A 17,601-nucleotide genomic window follows, 5' to 3' on the forward strand; every position below is an offset into this window, starting at 1 on the left:
GGCCGTTAACTGCTTAGGTTAGAATTATTAATACCGAACCCGAACGAGAGAGTAACACACATATAGTTGTTGCATTTTTCATTTACATTTGGCCGCGTAACGGGGATTCCGAAAAGCTTAAACGTGGGACCCGAGTTTTCCATATAACTTTCACTTCTAAATTGATTTATTCTATGACCATATTTTGTGTATGCTGTCATTACCATGGCTACAGCACTCGTGAAGCGTTAAATATCTGAAAAATCACCCATTTCACTGATCACTTGTTTTCACCGCCGTAAAAGAAAACATTTTGACTGAAATATAACCTAAAAGACTTAGCTTCTAATCGGAGCAACATATAAAAGTCGCATTATTTACATGGAAGCAGTGCAGCGAACGTGAATTTTGTACCTTGTATATGCCAGTATAATTGTCATGTCTCGCTTCATTCATTTACATCAACCAACTGAACGAAGCAGAAAAAATCCATCAAACAATAGAGCGATCCATATTTAATTTTTCGAGCGACCACAAACGGTTCACACATCTCTAATTATTCTAAAAAGTGACACGATACCTTGCGGTTTGTACAGTTTATAATTTAATAGGCCGTCAAAGAAACGACTTGAAAGGAAAGTTAAAACACACGACGAAAGGACAAATAAAATTATAGTGCTGCCTTTTCGGCTCCGTGTTTGCGGTAGCTAAGACAAATACCTCGTATTAAGACGATGCCGTGTGGGTGGTGCAAATTATTACTTTATTGACCCTTACATGAAACTTTTACCAGATCAACAGATGGCATGAGAAAGTTCGATCGATATATTGTGATTTCTTGTCTTGTGTATAAACGTTATTGTGTTTTATGCTGGAATAGGAAGTGCAAATTAGTTCTTTTGTGGGCGCCAAAAATGCCTTTATTTAAAAATAATATTACAAAACGGATTAATGAATGTGTTTTCCATTGCAATTTCTACTACTGGTTTTCTCATGTCAACTCTGCAATTTCATATAGGAAATATTTTCCATTTTGAAGTGATTTAAACAATGAGCCAAATTTTAGAGAACATTTTAATTACCTATTCGGTTCTGTTCTGAGAAATCGATTTTCTCCATAGAATCTAGCCTATGCTAAGTTAAGTGTCACTGACCAAATAGCCATTACCTCTTCGTTATGGTTGTGTTTGTAGTCTTGTACTTGAGTCCATTTTTAAATTGTTTATATACTATCTATACTTTTAGGCCCCTGTTTGTGTATTTAATGAGATTAAAATTAAATTGATTACATTAATTAATTAATTAAGGTAAATTTTTAAATTAGGTTAAATATCGATTTTTTCATTGAATTATTTGGAACAATCAGTAAATCTTTCAACATATCTCTATTTCTAATTTGAATTTATTCAGTGTTTATATAAATACTAAATTATATAAAAACTAATTTAAATATATTTTTACCTATTTCTTAAAATCGAGAAAAATTATTTCATTCCCATTTCATTTTATCCATTGCTATTTTCCATATTTTTCAGAACATTTAAATTCCTTGTCGAAACTCATATTTTTGAGTATATTCCACTGTTTTCATGTAAATTTGTGCAGATATTGTGTAATATTATCATATTGCATCATATTGCGGAATCACTTGCATTGGAATTTCTGTTTATATAACGACCATTTTTCTTCAAGTTCTCGGTTCAAATACATTAGTGGTAATCGATAGCGATCATCCACAATCGTTTTGAATGCTTTGATGTATTTCCTAATTTTCCTTTATTGAACTTCTTAAGTTAAACAAGGCTCTTTTATCAAATATATCGATAACTTTTTTTCTAAATAATAGGAACCAATAAACGCTTTTATGGTAATGATGTTATATTGAATTTTTGCCAAGTTTTCAATAGTATATATGTTTTAGTACTGTAACCTGAAAAGTACCGAGCCTAACACATAGATGACGCTAATTTTATTGTATTCACCGTTTTGTCAATAAGTACTAACTTTTCAAAGAAAACTGTTAAAATTTTATGATATTCCACTCGTATGTTGAAACGCTGCTGAAACGTGAGTTATCTAACATTGTTAGATATCAAAAGGACGCATTGGCTTTATATTGCATGTGCATTTGACTATGAAAAAACTCTGTTCAAAGTGGTTGCCGCGTTTGTTCACTGTTGACCAAAAATAAAATCGTGTAGATGATTATGAGCAGTGTTTAAATGTAACAAACCGAAATTTTTGTATCCATATGTAGCAACGGATGAAACAGAGATTCAGCACTTCACTCCTGAATCAAAACGATCGTCATCTGAGTGGACAGCAATTGGTGACACAACTGTCTGGGTATAAATTGTTCTAAAAAAGTGGTATTGCAATATTAGAACGGCGCTGGAATGACGCTGGATGTAATTTTGAACAAAAAAAAAACGTTTTTGTTAACGTATAACGATTTGTTAAGGACTTCAGTAACGCTTTAAAAAAATGAACAGATGAAATATTCCACAAGAAACATTAGATTTTTTAATATAAATTTACTAATTGTTATAATTTAATTTGCCTAATATTACAGATTGTTTTTAATGGATGAATTCTTTATATTAAATGAAAATATTAGAGTCACTTTATATAAAATTACTCTTTATGACTATAGGGTATGACACAGTGGACGTTGTTTATTTTTTTAGTTAACAATTTGTATAAAAGCTAGAAGACATTTGGTGCTTTTCCCAAGAGTTTGTCGGATAATGAAATCACCCTACGAGCCGTGTAATAGATCCTTGGTGAATGTACGCCACTGCTAGCCGTTCCAGGCAATAAAACTTAGAGTAGAAAGTTTAAATTGGCGTTTCTTCCATGGACCGCTCAAAGAAGCGTTCCTCGTTTTATACGCCGATGGTAATTTATAATGAATAAAATTTGAATTCGACTTAATTGCCAGACGTGATGGATTTTCTCGGGGCAACGGCGGACATTTTCTTTCTTGCCGCCCTCGCCGCACCTCGCACCCGCGCGCAACCTCTCCCCCCTCCGCCTGCCTACCCCCCCAAAGCGGTCCGAGGAAAGGGGTGAATACATTTTATAATTTTCCTTACGGCCTTACGTTCGACAGCCGAATATTTAATATTCGTTTGTCGAATTTGTCTGTTGTTATTTTGTTCTGTTCCTTTTTGTTGGTGTTGTCCACAATTTTGAATCATATTTGCTATTATTAAAAGGTATGATTCAATATATAAGAGTTGACGGTTATTGAGGACCTCCAATTTATGTTGATAATTTTTGTTTAAATAAAAAACTGAAAAAATATTCAATATGAATATCTTCTTATACTTTTTTTTATAATTAAATTTTAATTAATAATTTTAATTTTTTTATTACTTTTCTTTAATATTAGTTTCAAGTCAATTACTGTATGCACTAATTTGTTTTTTATTGTTTCAGAGGTCTCGCAAATTTAAACAAATTAACACTTTTATACTATTATACATATCGAGATTGCAATTTCAATGATGATTTAGGAAATCTGATGGTCATCAGTAATTGAGTTTCATGTTCATATGCTCCTAGTCTCAGCCTATCGCATAATTTCATTTGATCAAAGCAGATTTTCAAATCAGAACAGGGTAACAGTCCTCACAACGTCAGATTTGCAGGTTTTGTTGCATGTTATGTCGCTCCTTGCTCCTTGCTCTTGAATCGATTTCACTGAAAAACATCTAAAAGAACTTCAAAACCACAGTAGTTTTGTAATATCTATGAAAATTAAACTAAAAAAAAATAAGAAATATAAACATTTATTTCGTGACGTTTACAATGTTATTGTAATAAAGTATTAAAATATATTCTATAATCTAAAAAAAATGAAAGAAATTAAACTAAATTTAAATAAGGAGCTTAAATTTAAATAAGACAAATCTACTAATTTATTTATATAGAATATATCTAATATCAATCGGCTTAAGCCAAAGACTAAATATTGAAAAAAATCTATTCAAAGCTGAATGACTATGAGCTTCTAATCATAAACACTGGACGAGCATTGAACAGAATCATTACCATTTTTTTTGGTTTCGAATTGTTTTTACATTATTTGCAATTGTCCTCTTTGACAATATTTATTCTTTGATTTATGGGATTTTATTGTATTAGACCTTGAAAAGTCGCTGGGGTTATACATAATAGATACTTTTGCCACTAATGCATACTAATAATACTAATTTTATTTTTATGGCTTTAATTCTTTTGCTTTTTAATGTAATTAGATCACTCCAACTCTCCTAAATTGCTTCCAATTTATTGAGGACCTCCATCATCTTTTACAGCTTAATGAAACACATGCCTGTAAAACGAAACCAAGTTGTACTTATTGAAAATGAAAATTTATTATTGAATATTATTGAAACATATCACGATATAGTTATGTAAATCCATATTTGTGTCAATTTGGACGTCTAATATAGCTGTTATTTAGGCTATAGTAAGGATAATGAACTCAGCATCTCTGTAAATACCTTCGGCAGTTTCACTTCAAGTGTGCGAAAGAGTACTAATACATTCCAATGTATTTTAAATCAATTAAAAATGTGTACTAGTGTACGTTGCACACATATTAAAACTAATTACATCTGGAAATTTGTCTTTATGATTGTTTTTAAAGTCCATATCTGAGATATAAATTTAATTAATATTTTATGGATGTACATCCACTGGTGCACTCAACGTAATTTTAAACGCTGTACAGTTTTCAGAAATTAATTTATTAAGTGAACGCGTTTTTCTCTCTTCAATCTCCGGGTAAGTGCACCAGTAAGACGCAAATCTACGTATATATCTAGGAGGACCAATCGACCCAATCATAGTCTCTGGTGTTATAATGTTTATATAATAACACTGCTGTTTTTCTATGAAATGCACTTAAGCACGCAGCACTACGTAAAATCAAATGGTTTGATTATTTCAAGTATGTGTACAATTCTGGTATCTGAGTCTGTTCTCAGGTCTCCTTGAAATTATCTTGATTACCTGAGTGACAGTCGGCATCTGAAGGTATCGTATAAGTGAAAAGCCTGTAGTATAGAGGAGCACATAAAATAAATCTCAGGACATTATTCTGGAAATTTTCATTACATAATATAGCTCCTCGCGGAACATCGCCACTCTTAAATTCCGTATGTCCATATAGGTTACAATAATTACTTGTATAACAGCAATTTATTATGTACTGATAATTGCGATTTTTGTCCAATTGGCCAAAATATTTTTATACTCTTATACTTATGTGATGTCCGAAGGCATATAATAAGAAATACTCGCAACTTAACCAGAATATAACTGATCTCAAATGACATAAGGAATATTTAAAAAGACTGATAAGAGTTATAAAATCTAAACTCACACAGAGGAGAATACGATAAGGTAACTCTAGTAGTAATATTTTAAAAATATCAATTACTCATATTTCAATTAATTATCGCGCATTTAAGTTAATTAATTCTAGTGAACGTCGTCGCTTGTCGTCGTGCCCGCGTATCAAATTTCTTTTCTGAAGACAACAACCCTTTCGGCAACGCACCCCGTCCGTTTCCATCGCCACCTCCCGCGCCCCCCGAAGCCCAAGCCGTCGCGTTAGATTTCATCAAATTTCATTAAACGAAATTAATAAAAACCCTTTCTTAGGCCCCGGCCGCAGTTTACATAAACGAATGACGTACCGGGGCCTAATTAAAAATCGATAAACCGCAAATGGTGTTGGCGTTTTCTTCTCTTCTTATTTTGCCCCGTCTTACCCCACCGCACGCGGCGGGCCACTTTATGCGTTAGATTGTAATAAATTGCCCGCCGTTCGTGGGGAAGAAACGATAGATAACCGCACAATGAGATTTGAAAATTGCTTGTTAAATTGAATATAAATCATTTTACTTTATAACGTTGGTTCGGATGAAGATGGAATTCTGATCGTAAAATGTTTGGTTAATCCGGGAATAAATCTAATTCAATTATTCATAGTCTTGATATGTTTAAAGAAACACATAATTGATTCGTTAATTTTTACATTTTCAGTTCGCAAAGAACCCTGGAAATTGTTATAGCAGAGCTGGACGAGACGAAAATGAAATGGGCGAATAAGTGAATTCAAGAAATGAAACACACATAGTCCCGAAATATTTCCAAGAAATTAAGCCTGTGTACTGTTTTTTTGGTCACCCAATTGCCATGGAAGCACCAGCAAATGTTAATGTTAAGACTTGTGAAAGGTATCATATTCTTTGCTCAAGCCGTCAATAAATATGACGTTGAGACATTAGACTTACAATCTCGTTTATATAGTTTATTCAAAATAGTAGTGATACACGTGACCTGTCAAAAAGTCGCAATGTTGCCGCAGCAACACTGAGTTTTAGTATATATTGGTTTTGACATGTAACAAAATTCTAATCTAAATAAAATAATGATACAAAAATATTATGTATTATAATTTATTTTAACATAATAGTAGATCTAATGCATGTATTATTGAAGAACTTAAAACTACAATTAATTGCACAGCCAAAATAATTTATAGATTAGAGTTTTATTATATATATATCGAACTTTTTTCCACACTAATATAGATAGAGTTCTAGGCGCTTTTTATGTAATGTTATCCCCCGAAAGCCTACCTAATTAACAATTGTATATCTGAGTAATGTATTTTACTTTCATTAGAAAGCATATTTATGTTTTATGCTTAGTTCTTGTTTCTTTTGATGCAATGTATCCTTGTAAAGTCATTATGATATTATTATATTTATCTTTAGTTTGTCCTGTTACTACTTCTGTTATATTCTGCTTAATGCATTTACCATATCTGCAAAACAGTGCTCCGCTCATACATGTTAACCAAATATTCATGTATATTCTGAAAAATAACACACATGCTCAGAAAGCTTTCACACTCTATAATACAATTTCCTACAATTAAAGTATATTAATTGTATACTGACCTTTAGTTGTTTCCTCTTTCATCATCCTGTCTTGTTACTTTCTTCTTCAATTTGTCTGATCGAGCTCACGCAAACCGAAATTGTTATTTTCGACAATGCCTCTTTCCATAAATCCAGACAGTTCTGGTTTGAGTATCCTCCTCGACCTGAATATCTATTGAAATAATTCTTTGGGATACCCCATATCAACTCAATTGGATTAAAAATACTGTGATAGGAAGGACGACGTAATACTCTTTGGCCATAACATTCAGTAATCTGATCTACCATGTATCTTTTCTTAGGCTTATTTCTAAAAAAGTAAATTAGATAAAATGCAATTAAATATTTCATATTAGTTATTTACCGAATAACAATTTGAAATAGTTCACCCTTTAACATGATTTCCTGGAAACCTATTTTAATTGTATGAACTTTAAACCATTCCTTAATTGAAGCCTTTGTTGATGCAATTGTTGGGATTTTCCCCACCAGTGCACTATATATATGGTAGATATGGTACATTGTACATAACAATAACTGATAATCCCTCCAAATTCTTTAAAAGCTGATTTTCAAACTACTGCAAAGATGGTTCATTTCTCCATTGGAGTCACCCTTGGACTTAGAGGGAAACAGCAATTCTGCACCAGGAATAAAAGATTTCCTGTTTCCAGCATAAAGAACTATATGTCTGCAATGAATTATTAATAAATGTTATGACTAACAAAACCTAGTCGATAATTATTCTGAAATATTCATGGCTCATTTTAATATATAAATTGATTTATAACACACAACTTTTCCAGGCTCTTTCGGTTACATGTTCGAACTTGTCGAACAGCATTCTATCTGGTTTTTAAATAGAATAAAATAAGAAGGAAATATTATCTGACTGTAATACGAATTTACAACTTTTGACAGACACATATTGGTCACGTGTGTCATTACTCTTTTGATGTGACTATATATGTTATTTAAAGATCATGTTAGTTTTTAAATTATTCTTAATTATTTATAGCCTTTCATGTATGTATAATAAGAAAATATAATAAACTGGTATGTTAGGTAAAAATAATGTAAAACTATAACTAAAATATAGCCGGTTTGGTAGGCGATCAAGGGGAGAAGAAGATTTTCCTACTGCTGCGATAGTCAGGGGTTTGAAACTCCCTATGACATGTAAGTCTATGTTTATAATTATAATGATCCATGAGCAAGAGTTTAAATTGCGCTAAGGAAAAATCATCCCAGTCACCCTGGTTTACAGCGTATATATTTGTTATGATCTATAAATTACACACTCGTCAATTGGTAAACCTAATATCGAGGACAGATGTATCGGAAAGTCTTTATTTATTTTATTTCATCTTTCAGGCAATTTATGGATACTAGTGTGAATGGATACCAAGTACTGTTATGCAAGCGCGTGTCCTATTAATATGAAAATTTGATAGTCGGACGGGACAAGATATGGAAAGTGTGACAGTTGGGAAAATATGTTCCGTCCAATTTCATATTTCCAATTTCAATTGAACCTGTAATGACTTTCCGGTACACCTGATATATCTTATATAATGTAGTTGAATTTAGATTTTTTAATTTTATTGTATTTATTTCTATATTTTATTTGACTATTTTACAGTATTATTAACTAAAATGACATTTTTAAATTATTTAACGCTATAATTTATAGAAGAACACTCATTATATCCAACTGGGAATATACCCATCGCACGGTCCGAAGTCACGTACCAAAACATCTACTGAAAAAAGCATTATAATACTTCAAGACAACCCTCCGACGTCTAAAAAATAAGAGGGTATATTTCGCATTTTTAATGGTGGTTCAGAAAAAGGGTTGGGGATATTAATAATAAATTTCGGGGCGTGGGCGTAACGGAGAAAAGAGGGGAAAGATGTCTGTTTTTGAGTTGCTTAAAAACGTAATTAGAGGGTAGGAAAGTTTTCGACTCCCTGGGCCAGGTAAAAAATGAATTATTTAGATGAAAGTTACGGTTTTGTTGTTTTTGCTTTCTTTATTGTACAAGTTATGAACATTTGCTTGTTCCAATTTCTGTATATACCTTCATTAAACGGAAAACATGTCTCAAAGCAAACCGACACAGAATTTATTTATATTTCCAACTTTATTTTGTTCAAATTATATTACGCATGAAGAAAAAACGGCCTATTATTTGTTTCGAATTGAGATGAATCTATATTTTTCTTGATTAATTTATTTATATTTATTTTAGTTACAAAACAATATACAGTATACAGTTTTGCAGATAAAAAAATATTTCAGATAAATATAAGTATATATTATTATCGATTTATGACCAAATATTTTATCAAAAATTCTCCACTGGGGGAATAACTATTGGATCTTAATTAATTCAGAAGCTAACGATGTGAAGTCCTCACTAAATATATCTGAGTTTATATAATTTGATAGAATATTTACGCCCAATTGAGTTTTTTTATTTCAAAAACTGATAATTACTAAATCTCAAAATCACAAATTACCCAAACATTTTTAAAGAAATTACAGTTAGATCCTAATAGTCATTCATACAAAAATTAGTTAAATGCTAAAGTATGTTAACAAATAGTAAATGAGTATCCGCCGAAAAAATATATAAGACAGCATTACATCTCATAATTTTTAACCTTAGTTTCCAATTCAGCCAAGGAGGCAAAAAACGAGCTTCATTCTACTCTATGAAAATCTGCTCCTTTATTTTCAGAAATAAGTTTCTAAAGATCACAGTTAAGCAAAAATCGACCTACTAACAGTTAAGATATAATACTGAAATTGTTTATTCAGTTCCAATTAAGACAAATGTAGTGATATTGGCTCTATTGTTATTTAATATCCCTGCACCTAAAATATTATTAATATTTTATGTTATTAGTGCTAAGTTTCGCAAAAAAGTCCAAATTATTTCTATATGCGTTTTCAAACTTAATATTAGTTTCTTATAACAAACAACACACCCTATATTTCATATTTTCTTCAAGTTCTGAAAAAAGTTAATCTGTTTCATCTACATTCCTTTAGTATATTATAAACACAACAATATCATATGTTGCGAAGACATGTTTAATGAGTATTAGTATTAGTATTGTTTAGTGAGTATTATTATTCAAGTATTAGTGATATTTATTGGCAAAAAGTAACAATCAATCAAAACGACTGTTTAAGAACCTAAATTAACTATTAAATTCGATATTTGGACATTTTTCTGTAAAAAATAATAGGCTTAATTTTAGTATTATTGAGTTATTCAGTTATTCAGACATTCATTAACTTTATTATCTGATTTGAAAATATCTGCAACAGAAGCCCATCAAACATTTTAGAAATTTAAGGTGATATCCCAATTTCCGGTTTTAGCTTCAACAATTGGAAAGTGGTTATTTTGATGTCGGCGACAAAGAAAATATTTAAAAAGAGACTAAAGAGAAATCGGAGAAAATTAATTGCAAGACTCACTTGATGAAAACCTAGAACAAATTCTCAAGAAACTCTCAGACAATTTAGCAATTGATGAATCAAATGATAATATGATTATATAATATAATACAATATTTTATTAATACTATAATTAACATAGTAATGTCTAATCCGTAGCTATTTAACCTCATTGAATTAAGAAGAAAAATATACTAGAATATGTAAAATCTAAATTATTTAAATCTTGTATAATAAAGTACTTTAGAATATTAAAGTCCTCGTGTTAGGTTAGATATTCATGATAATAAAAGTCATTCATACCAACAAACGTATTTTCGTGATTTGTGAAGTATCATAAACACAACCGAAATAATTATTGTATCTAATAGCAGTAATAAAGATATTTTATAGAAACACTTCGACCTGAAGACAGTTTAAAAACACGTAATAGGTTGATTATTTAAATGAATTAAACTTGAAGAAATTTACATTAAGTTAAGAATATTTTTTTAACACAACCTATAACAATCTTTAAATTATATAAATTTTATTGATACAAATTTTATTTTGTTAAGAACTAAAAATCATTATTTCCTATAATTAGGTATAGATCCTATTAATTGTATAAATTACCCATTTTAGGAATGATTCTTCTATATGACTTTACCCTTACAGAAAAATATTCTTCTTACTGTCCGGCTAGTCTGGATTTAAAACTCGAAAATTATTATCATTAACTTCAACACACCTAGCATCAAACTGAGGCCATCCAAAAATATTTATATAATATTCAGATATTCTAATTACATAATCCAACATTCATATTAACTCATTGTCCATCGCATAACATCAAAAAAGAGTAAATTATTGTCGAAGGCTCCTAGATATATCCAAAAATGACCGTTATTAAAAGACACTAAGACGTAAACATCGCGACGCTGTTTATTATAGATTCCTTTGACTGACCAAACTAACATCAAGAATAAGAATGTGACAACAAGAATAATGTATCATTATACTTCTGGTTATTCCCTAAATTAACGAAATTTATAGAACATGGCTCTTAATTGATTACAATTGGTTTAATATATAGATGAGCCTATAGTATTTTTTTCCTAAAGTATTTTTCACCGGTTTTACAACATGTGGTGGAGCGCCTTAAATATTCTAAAAACATTTATTTTTAAATTACATATTTCATATTACATATTTCCGAAACATTGTTGTTACATTATTTTTCCCATTACGTCTGAATATTTTGAACCTCTTTGATTAATTTGGATTATTTTTCTTATAGTTCGTGATTATAAAATCGGTTCTGTTACTACCAGAAAATTGAACAGAGATTTACGAATCCTAACATCTCAATTTTAAATACAAAAACTGCAAAAAAATTAATAAGTGCAGGCTCATAAAGTCTACAAAGCACCCAATGATCACCAGTCAGGAACAGACATTGTTAAGATATCAAATCTAAATCAAAATCGATGACAGACCTGACAGTAGGTATGTTAATAATTTTAAAATGTGTATGTAAATGTACTTCAAGGGGCTACAACATAAAGCATTTTAAATTATATGTATTTGATAATGGATGTTTGGTTTTCTTAAAATTTTAGCGCATCTTTAGAAAGAAACACTGTATCCGGTATTTTACTAAAATACGTTGTTATACTTAATCAAATTAAATACATCCCGGCTTAGTTGGCGCAGTGGTAAAGGAGAAAGGACGGTCCTCCTACAGTTGCGATAGTCGCGGGTTCGAATCCTGCTGGGGCATGGTCGTAAATTTATGTTTGCGTTTGTTTACATACTGCATTTGTGGTTGTCCTTAGGCAAGAGTGCAAAATCCGACAAGGAAAATGATCCCAGTCATGCCAGTAACCAGGCTGGGTAATACCGGATGTCTTCTGGGATGATTTCTGAGTTGGTCACTCGCCAGTCGATAGGCTTAATACCGAGGACCGTGGTTCGGAACCCACGTTGGATAAACCTTCGGTGGGAAAAGGAGACTAAAACATACAAAAAAATTAAATACATAAATTGTTATTTCTCATTTAATGTAATAATAGTTTTAGAACTTTATAAAAGCACATGGTATTACAATAATTTTACGAAATCCTTGATTAGATATGCTTTAACGTATTAACTCTCTTAAGTGTCCAATTATCTTCTTAACAAGAATCCTGCTGTTTGTTTCTATGCATTGTTCTAAATTTTTGACACTTCTGTGTCTGATGACACAGACACCCAGGACACAAGACTGTAAAAACTTGATAAAAGGACATTATTGGATCAAAAATAAACATTTTTCTAATTTTTAATGTTAATCTTTATAGTATAATATTTGAAATATTAATAAATAAAACATCATAGAGAATACAGAATAAGATTAGCTCAAAAAAATTGTTTTGTGAGTGATGCAAGTTTAACGTGAGCTACATTAATAAAGCCGAGCCGTAGAAAACCAAGGGCCGTCCCTTGGCTGTTGCATCATCGTCGGAAATCGTCTGATTTAAAATTAAAATTAATCGCACAGTCTTATATCCGAGCCGTGAGTCCTAAATTATTTCCGGGGCACCAACTTATTTAGTTATTTAACTTTCTTGCCTGGCAACTTTCTGTGCTCGGCTGGCTCTCGCGATATTTCTTATTCACTCTTAAAATATGGCATCCATTTTATGTTAATAAAGAACTTTGTGTTGCTCGTTAAAATTTTAAAATGCTTTAATAAAGTCGAAAAGTTTCTTAAGTACACGACGAAGGCTCAAGCGAAAAGAGAGCCGAGAAACTCGGTGTTGGGTATTGAGCTCATACAGGGTGTTTGGTTTCTTAGGAATAAATATTAAGTTGTTCTTCTTACAAATCGTCAGAAATTGTTTCTCTACGTGCATTTGGTTGAGTAGTGCTTTTGATGTTTTTTTATATGGTATTTATATGTTATATATATCTTCTTGTATCTTCTTATATTCTCTATATTAAAATAAAAATTTTATTAAATCAACTCTTCAATAAACTCTATTAATCAAATATAAAAAAACATGTAAATATAGGCCTATAAATTCATTTTATAGGATTTACTATATATGGTGTTACCGTGTGTTAAATTGCATCGGCTATATTTGTACCCAACTCCTTAAGTATGGCGTCAATGACAGGCTTCACTTTTCAATATGTGACGCTTTATCGACCCATGAATAAACATTTTCTTAGTATGTTAAAAATGTCTGAATTTGACCGGCGATATATGTATTTTACGAGAAGTTTAACTTTATGTTTCAAATTGAAGAATAAGGCGGCTGAAGATGATCGAATGCTCTGTCATATCATACAGGTGCAAATAAAACAAAAATACGACATTTTTCTTCAGCATAACAACACTCGACCACATGTTGCAAAACCGGTGAAAAGATACTTTAGGAAGAAAATATTATATATATATATATATATATATATATATATATATATATATATATATATATAAATTAAATCCCAATTAAACAAATAAAAACATATAGAATATTCTTCTACGGTTAATAGGTATAATAAGATATATATTCAAAATAGTGAATGATGATAAATATAGGTACTTCTATTGTTTGAATAATAATTTTTATTTTATGCACTTGCTTGAAAGCTTGTTAGAACTTACTGATCACTGGCGGCATAAGACTAAAATATACTATAATACCAGCAGAATGATCGTTATTTGACCTAAGAGAAATAACTGTAACTGAAAACAAACAAAGGCATAAGATAAACGCAAAATAATAACCGGCCATGAAAAAATAATAGCGATAGGTATTATTATCTACCTCATTATACATCAAACATCAAAAATCCTTAGAAATTCTTTCTCCAATTACATCCTGTCTTTGTTATATCTATATCTTAAGTTACGACTTAACTTTTAAAGACTAATGTATAAGTTAAACAGACTAATTGTGGATTTTAATTTGTATAATAAAATATAATATCTTATTCCCGCTCCCTTAACTATTAAAGTACACTAGCTCGAAACTAGTTGTGGATGGATAATTGTTATTCTTTAAAAATAATGGTATAAATTCATATAAGAAGTAATCAACTAAATTAGGCTAGTAACCACACAGAGTAAGAATGCCTTCTCAATTTATCTACAAACGGTAAGCTTCATGAATTACCAATCTGGGGTTATTAGTGGTAGAATTTCATCATTAGAGACCCACCTTAAATTATCACACATTAGGTTTTGATACAATAATAGAACCCATAGTAGGTAAAAAATAATAAATTAATCAATATCCTATATATTTTAAATTAATGTAAATATGTATTTATACTCATAATATTTTTCTAGTCACACTTCATCTGATTAATAAATATGAAACGGTCACTTCAAGGAAATGAACGAACTATAATTAAGAGAATCAAATATAATATATTATAAACTATATATAACAATATGATACTAAGCAGTCATCCAGTGCTCCTCAGTTAGTGGCAATGGTCATTCTTGTCGGATTTTATACGCTCTTTTAAGAAGTAATACCAATACTAATAATTATGAACATTACCGGACCGATTTGTATTTTATTTTAAGTACAAAAATAAGGATAACTGGTTTTTATTATATTTAAACCTCAGTTATATCAATAAGAGTTTACATGGATTGAACCTTGTGTTTTAATAAGATGGGCTCCGGAATGCTCGATATTAATTGTTCCCAAGAGTAAGTGATTAACTAATAACTAGAAAGTAACGTAAATTTGATTTGAAATCACCCATAACTTTCATAAGATTAAATCTCGCAACTCAAGATAAAGATCACAGCAAGAAAAGAATATCACCGCCAGGACTCTGCACTACCAACCAGGCCATAAAACATTAACTACTAAAAGCATACATTGAAAGAGGTCTGCAATGAGTACTTAATAAATATATCAATAACGAATAATGTACGGACAAAAATAAATAAAAGTTTTTTTTTAGTTTAACGTACTGCTGGATGATTTTGTAGATTGGAAGACATAGAGGAAGGAATCGTGTTCCAAATAATGTTACTTTAATGGAAAAATATGTGATGAAAAGGATTCTAACAGCTTTGACAGAGGCTATTGCTTTCATTTCTTGCTACCATCTAAGAACTCAGAGATCAATGACAGTCTAACTCTAAATTATTCAGATATTGTTTATTTTAAAACAAATTAGATAGATTAGATTAAACGTCTTAATGTTAATATTAATAACCACCAGGAAAAAGAGCTATATAATTTATTTTAAAGTATTTAAAATTAAAACATTGTGTATTTTTGAAAAATTGTTATTAAACCATTTTATTAAAGCCTTTTATTATTTTTTTGTACATAACAAGTATGCCCAAAAACTGAAATATATAATGTAGATAAAATTAATACGAAATAGACTGTATATTAGGATTTATAAGTATATACCAGTATTGTGTTAATAACATATTACATTACTTTCTTAACACCACACCTAACTTGTATTATTACATAAGTAATTAAGAGTTTAAGACTTAATAAATAAATTTAAAAAAAATCAATTTAACATTTTTACCAGCATTTTAATTTGTACATAAATACAAAAGTCATATAATGAATTTTCATTAATGTATACCAACTTAATATTCATGACTCGTTGTGTATAAATTTTCAGACAGACCACCACCGGACCCATCGTCATATATTTCCACATATAATCCTGGAACGCAGCTGCCGCCTACCTTTAGACATCTGCAAGCTTGCCCTCACCCCTGGAGGCGCGGGGTGTGCTTTAAAAATCGGCCACTGGTGGGGGCAGAGACGAATAAAAGAACTCCGCTTTATATCCCATGGCGAATAGAAACTTCTGAATTTTCTACCCCTCTTTCGGCGTTCTTTCGTTCGTCCTCTGGGTCTCTCTCCCTCTCGCGGCACGTTCCGCAGTCGTCCCGCTTGGACGCGCCTTTCCTTCGACCCAGTATTGATATTTCTTTGGCAAGTCCACCGATTTCTTTTGGTCTTTTTGAGAATTCCTATTGGAGGGAGACAGGGCCGTGGTGGGGACGACGGCAAGAATGGGGCTTTTTCTGGGTTTTTTGGGAAACGGTCGGTTTTCCGATTGGCTGACCTGATTGCTGAAAAATCGGACGGTTTGTCGAGTGAACGCGCACAGCTTTCATTGGGCGTGGAAGTATTTTTTTTATTTATAGGTGTTGTTACTTTGGCAAAGTGGCGATGTTTGCGTTGTTTTTGAATATGAAATAGGTATTTTAAAATAAACTAAATAAGAAAAGAGCGAGAATAACCAGCCCAATAACAAATCAGCAATTGAAGATATTGATTCAATTAAAAATAATCCGAAAATATAGAGTAACAACTCGGTTTTGTTTACTATTAACATAAATGTATTCACTAGTTTAGTTTTTGTTAAATTTATAAGCCCTGTCGTCGAAATTCGATCACAATGAACTAAATTTTAATTATGTTTCTTTCGTAGACTAATTAAAAAATTATGTATTAGTAAAGCTTGTTTTTATAGTATTTTCAACATAAGATCAGAAATATATTTGATACATAACATAACAATAATTAATATAATAAATATCTGTATATTAAAACATGTTAAAATATACGTAAACTAACACAAGAACTAATGTTCACTAACATGTTTTGAATTGCAGTTAATTAAATCTAATTTCCATTAACTTTCAATTATATAACAAAGCATTAATAAGTCCAAGTTACTACGCAACTGAACATTATAATAAAGTATTATATAATAGTCATGGATTTGTGACGTCGAAACATTGCAATGTTGCTGCATCAATTCTGAGTTTAAGTTCAATTTGGCTTTGACAAACAAGAAAATTCTATTCCAAATAAAATAATTGAACAAAAATGTTATCAAATGTATTTTGTATTAACATTATAGTACATCTAATACATATATTATCGAGGGACTTAAAAATTCAATTAAGAACATAGGTATAATAGTTTGTAGGTTAGATTTGCTTTGTTTACATTGAACTCTTTTCCACACCACCCATGAGGTAGAGTTTCTAGGCGCCTTTTTTATGTAGTGGTACTTCTGGAGGTCTGATCCACCTAATTAACAATTGTATATCTGAGAAAGGTATTTTACTTTCATTCGAGAACATATGTACCTTTTTACGTTTAGTTCTTGTTTCCTTCGATGGCGTGTCTACTTGTTAAATCA

Source organism: Rhynchophorus ferrugineus, unplaced genomic scaffold, assembly GCF_030347505.1.
Source record: "Rhynchophorus ferrugineus isolate W39M unplaced genomic scaffold, kcgeb_rfMv2 rfM3, whole genome shotgun sequence".
Taxonomy (NCBI): domain Eukaryota; kingdom Metazoa; phylum Arthropoda; class Insecta; order Coleoptera; family Curculionidae; genus Rhynchophorus; species Rhynchophorus ferrugineus.